Source organism: Drosophila suzukii, chromosome 2L (assembly GCF_043229965.1).
Source record: "Drosophila suzukii chromosome 2L, CBGP_Dsuzu_IsoJpt1.0, whole genome shotgun sequence".
Lineage (NCBI taxonomy): Eukaryota > Metazoa > Arthropoda > Insecta > Diptera > Drosophilidae > Drosophila > Drosophila suzukii.
The window spans coordinates 9,124,947-9,130,946 of record NC_092080.1 but is presented as its reverse complement, the minus strand read 5'-3'; the positions used below and the strand labels follow the sequence as shown (position 1 = coordinate 9,130,946).

Genomic DNA, 6,000 nt, shown 5'->3' with positions numbered 1-6,000 from the left:
AATACTTTTAATAAACGTTTTATTAGTAAAATATATTTATCAAAAATATTGTTAAGGGGGCTTACCCATGTCTCGGCTTAAAAAAAAAGTTTAAAGTCTTAGTTAATACGATGTTTTATTTCTTTCAAAAACTACATTCATATAGAATAAAATGTTTTTCTTATTTTTTAGTTCAGATCACCCTTTAGGCTAACGCTGGAGTACATTTTGTATTACTTTGAAGAGCTGTAAAACCAAATGATTTGGTTTTTTAACTGCAAATAATTTTCAAATTTACTTTGTTAAATAATAAATTTATGGTAATAAATTAAAAGTTGCAAGTTCTAATGGGTCTTCACACAAAATGTTAAAAGAAGGTGTTTTGACCAGCGCTATTTTTCCAAATAAGTTAATAGATAATGACAAATTACGAGGTATTTCAGCTGTCTTATTAATATTAAATTAAATAAATATTTAATTAATATTAAGAGTAAGGTCCTATAGGCATTGTTAAACAATTATAAATGGTAGTAAGTAATACTGAAACAGTCCATACAAAAACAGGGTTCCCTTACCCATAAATCCACAGAAATTCCTTTACAGCACCCAGCACTGGCTGTTCCGATTCCACCGCGTTCCGCATTGCTCTCGCAAAGGAGCAACACCAACGGTCCAACAACAACACGAAAAGCACGGCGGCAACATATTGCAATGTACGAGCAATTTTACAGCCGTGCAACGTCGGAAAATGCCGATGCGCTACGCAAATTGCAGGCTTCGTGGAAACCGGAAAATGGCTCGCCTCGTGTCGGCGCTCTCTCTTTTCCGCGTTTCCGCTTTTCCGCTGCCCGTGCCACTCGCTCTCTCTCTCGCGCTCGTTTAGCCGAGATTTTCCTTAATGTTGCTGCTGTGCTGCTGCTGCTGCTGCCGCTGCTGTTGCTGCCGTAGCTCTGCTGCTGCTGCTGCCGGTGCTAGTGCTGCTTTTTTTGCTGCTGCGAAGGACTTCTGTACTTTTGGGGCTGTGCTGTTGGTCCTTGGGCCATCGCTCGTTCAGTCGTCGTTGCGTGTTGTAGGTGGCCTGGTCTACTCAGCTCCGTTTTGACTGCTCCACCTCCAACTGGCACTGCTGCTGCTGCTGCTGCGGCAGCTGCTGCATCTGCAACCTGCAACACTCACACCACGGCAACAGAAGTAGACGCGTCGCGTTCAGTCCTCGTCCTGCAGCGTAACGTCATGTCGCGTAGTGTTCGGCCGAATGAAAAAAACCAAAACCAGACTGTAAGGTGACTGAACCGATCCTGAACCCATCATCATCCTCTTCCCCACTCAAGTGCCGTGGATGTGTGTCAATTAAAAAGTCTCGTCTCAGTGAGTCGCGTGTTTAATTTGCGGCACGTTTCCCACAGTCACACACACACTCACTGTCAATTTAATTAAAACGCCACAGACAAATCCACAAATATCGCCCAACTATCCAACCAGCCAACAATCGAAACCAACTCAATATTAAACACAATATTGCGGTAAGTTTACGCTCACATTATTTTTAACTAATCAACAATTGGAAATCATATATATGGCAAATTGCATTTTATTAGCTGTGAATTTGTTGATCCTGATGGATTTTATTGCTGCGGTTATTGGCCGGGGAATGCAAATTGCATTTTAATTAATTACGTTTGCACTTTGGTGGCCATTTCAATGAAGTTTTGATTCGTTCTTTTTTTTGTTTTTAATTCTATGCGTGAGCTTTGTTTAATGACATGAGAAATTTATTTAGTTTTTGTCGTGGAAAATAGAGGGATTTCTATGCAGTTACTGCAAAAGGTAATAAAATGCCATAAAGTTAATTGAAATTGGCTATATCACGCAATATTTGCATGCCAAGATTCTGAAGGCTTCATAAACTAATTGCAGGAATTGTAAATTGTAAATGCTAACTCCAATTTTAATATGGCTTAATCTTTTAAGAGCTTTAACTAAATGCTAAAATTGAATAATGTGATATTATATATTGAGGTACTTTGAAGATTTTTCATGATCTTGGCTGCCTATAAAATTAAACGAAATGCCTATTAATTCGATGTTGTTTAATTTCTAAGGAAACGGTAAGAAAATTCTTTAAAACTCTTGCAAAAAACATAAGAATGCGTTAAACAAAAGGTTTTATTGAATTTCTTTTGCGGGGTCCGAAGAATTAAATTACCAAAAATTATTTTATTGTCTTTTTGGTACTTACCCAATAAAATGTTTGCTAAGAATAGGGAAAGGGAAGTATATAGAAAATGTACAATGCAAGCTTAGCTCAAATTCAATTTATTGTTTAACATATTTCTTTGAGAAACGTTTCATCGACATTTTTTTAACCAAACATTATTGTTTGAGCACAATCATTTTTAAATTGCTCAATTCTTTTTGCTAAGGAATTCTAAAAATTTACTCAAGCGGAAGCTTTTTACATCTTTTCTCTGGCCTCGCTGCACACGAAACAAATTTCATTAGAGCGGAAATAAATCAGCTAAGAGTGGGCAATAAAACCAAGAAATGCCGGAGAGTTTTAGGAAAAATTACAATGCATTACGCATACGCCAGGTGCGACAAATGAGTGCGGGGAAGCGTGACGAACGCGAGTAAAATAAATGGCAGCTTCAGCGAAAATATATAACCGACTTTAATCAGTTGCCAACTCGTTGGCAGACATTTAATTGGAAAAATCAGCGGCATTAAATATTTCTAGGCCCGGCTAGAAGACATTCCCCGACTCGACTATGCCAGCCTGACTGTCATTACACAGAAAATTAGATGTGCTCCGCTTTTAGCCCGGCTGACAGCCGGCAAGTCTGGCTGTGACAGTGAGAGGAAAGACATCCTGGCAAACGCGTGTTGAAATGCAAATAAAACAAAAGAAAGGCAGGAAGCTGGGCGAGAAAGTACGGCGAGCACAAGAATGTATGTGAAATAATAAAAAGCGACATTTACGACATAACATGGCAGCATATTACACGGAAAACAGGCGCAGGAAGGAGGAGGCACACACTGCGTATACGTATTCGCATTACAATGTTTCGCACTGATTGTTCTCTGCCAGGACATCACCCCTCCCCCCTCCTCGTCGCCAGTTGCCATGCAAATGTATACAAAGTAATTATGCGCATCTGTGTGCGTGTGTGTTTTTCCGCTCGGTGCTAGTGTGGGTGGGTGTGTCTTGTAGTACTACTCAAATAATTGCCAAACCACACACGCAGCTCAGTCTGCGTTGGCTGCCAGGCAACAAAACGCCTTTTAAAAACAACAGGGCGAAAAATCTCGTGAAATAAACGAACAGGTAATGCCCTACAGAAGCCTATATACGTTTTTATTAAGAGAAAATATTAATAAAAAAAATAAAATAAAAATGAACCTAATATTAATAATGGTAAATATTAAATTTAATAAAATTATATAAACATGTTCAGTGGTCTTAGGAATTATTTTCAATTATTTAAGTGAGACTTATAACCTCAAATAAGTGCAAAAAGGATCGAACCAAAACTGTAATAAAAACAAACCTTTAAAAGTTATACACCATTAGAGATACTTTTTACCAAACCCCAATGGTTTTACCTAGTCTGCCACTTAAGAGTATCAGACATGCTTGAACAACATTGTATCTTATTAACAAAAGAAGGTTGTGTGCTATGTGTTACACACCCCACACAAACACAACAACCGTGTCGTCCTGTTGCAAAAATATTCAAAGTATTGTTGGCAGTAATTTTGGGATACTTTTCCGAGGAGAAACAAGAACAGCACAGACAGACGAAAAACAACATGGAAAAGTTTCGTCAGAGCATACGCCATGAATTTTCATTTAATTAGGCCGCCCATCCACTCCAACCCCGCATTTTTACAGCCTCTCATCTTATCCTTTTGATGGTTAAGCAAACTTGTGAAAAAAAGCGAGTGTATTGCAGATGGGGAAAGTAGAAACCCTTTTGTGCCTTATTGTTTGCATGGGCTCGAAGGTTCGCAGTTGGGTGACTGAGGGGGGTGCAATCACTTTCAAATGATTTCATTTTCCAAGAGAAACCACACAGAAGGAGAGCCCAAGGAAAGCTGACCAATTTGTAGGCCAGGTTTTTGCATCTACCATGATCAGCAACCACATCCAGGACAGACATTGAAACCAATTAATTTTAAATTGTTTCCAGAACCCGGCCTTCAATCGAGTCGGTCTTCCTTTTTTGTCTGAATAATGAGAGCTCACTTTGCAAAAGGTGTCGACGGGGAAAGGTTTTCTTCTTTGGTCGGCTTTTATTTTTTACTAGCGTCCTTTTGTTTGGCCTGTCTATTTTCAGGGGCTAATTGAAGTCTGAACGCCGACAGACGGAAGACGGAAGACCACAAAAGGTCGTTACGATCCCGGGGGGATTTAGATATATGGACACTCGAGAAAACCGCCTTCAACGGGGCTACTTTCAGCAGCCCATAAAAGTAGGCAATACAATTTCCAAGTTTTCTTTTCCTGCCCCCCGTATTCCCTTTTGAAATTTTCACACATGATTTTTTCATAGACCAATTTGCACACATTATAAGTTTGCAACCGCAAATTGCCACACCCCTTTGGGGCATACCGACAACAAAAACAGAAAGAGAAAACCGAGAAAATAAACTTTTAGCAATTTTCCTTTTGTGTTGAGGCGTAGGAATTTCCAAGTGCCTATAAACAGACTCCTGGCGTGGCTGCTCCTGTTTTCCAGCTCCCCTTGAGGGCAGGGCAAAATTCTATTATGCCCCGAAAACAATTTGTGTAAAAATAGAAGTATAAGTACACAGAACTTTTTCACACGGAGAGTTAAACCTGATCCCTGTCGACTCTATTGCCTGGAAAATTACCAAGCAGTGTTTTGGTAAAACTAGAAATGGTTATATTAATGAAAATGTGTAAGCTACTGTAATTTCTTTCCGTGTCCCCATAAGTCCATCAAACAAACTAACTAGACAGACAACCAATTATTTGCTACTTTGGCTACGCTTGCGTAAATTAAAGCTGGGAATTATCAGCAAACACACAAGCAGATTAGGGGGAAAGGACTCGTTGGCAGTAACCACATCCTGCTGAGCGTTTGGACAACACTCCCCAAACACTCCAGAACACTCGCCATCAACCCAAATGTCTTCATATATTTTCGGATGGTGGGCCCCCAAGCCACAAGACCATAAAATTAAACTAGTGCATAATTAAACACTCGCAATTAGGCGTAATTTACTTGGTGTGTGCGGGTGAGCATTTAGGGGTGTACTCGTATCTGCCATCCACCACACTTTCGCCACATTAGTTTTTAATTAAAAAATGTTTCCCAAGCTCACAATTTGTGAACCCCTTTTCCGCTTGTCACTCTGACATTGCATTTTATTTGAGCATTTAATTGAAGACCCTTCTGCGGACCAATTGTTTTTGGGCCACAATCTTTGGCAGTTGATTTTTGCGCCTCGTTGAGCCCCAAAGTTCAGCTAAATGAGGCTGCAAAATGTTGATACACATGTCGTTTAGATAAGAAAGTTCTGGGGGAAAGCAAGCTGAGTAGGAGGAAAAACTATGCAAAGATAAGCAGTGAATAAAACAAAGGAAAAGCAAAGCCAACAAAGCATAATCAGCAAGAAGCAAAAAGTCAAAGCTTGGCGCTGGACTCGTTGTAAACAATTCCGAGTTGTAATAATTAATCCAACGGATTTACAGCATAGAACTTTTCGCGAAGCGGTTTCATTACTCAAAACTTGGTCCAAGACGGTGGGGGAAGGCGGAAAAGCGTAATGCCGGATTTTCCCGCCGGACCGCGACTTTGTTGTTCTTATTGCTCAGTGCAAAGAAAGCTTATTTTTTATGCAATGCCAGTGCCAGTAAGATAGCAAACAGCCAGCAAACTGCTGAAACCAACTCGAATTGTACTTAGTATGCAGACAGACAAGCCAACTGACTGACTGACTGGCTGACTGACTGGCGGACAACCATTCATTCCATTCATTCATTTCAATTCCTAC

At 39.9% G+C, this 6,000-nt stretch overlaps 1 long non-coding RNA gene across 1 annotated transcript in view; it reads left to right on the top strand.

Annotated features, from left to right (window-relative positions):
- Window positions 1-1,045: 1,045 nt before the first annotated feature.
- The window catches only part of LOC118879223 (uncharacterized), a 33,370-nt gene continuing 28,415 nt past the window's right edge, over window positions 1,046-6,000 (top strand). Inside the window, exon 1 of the long non-coding RNA XR_005015657.3 lies at window positions 1,046-1,502. This is a non-coding gene — a long non-coding RNA (uncharacterized lncRNA). The remainder of the gene's footprint in view (window positions 1,503-6,000) is intronic.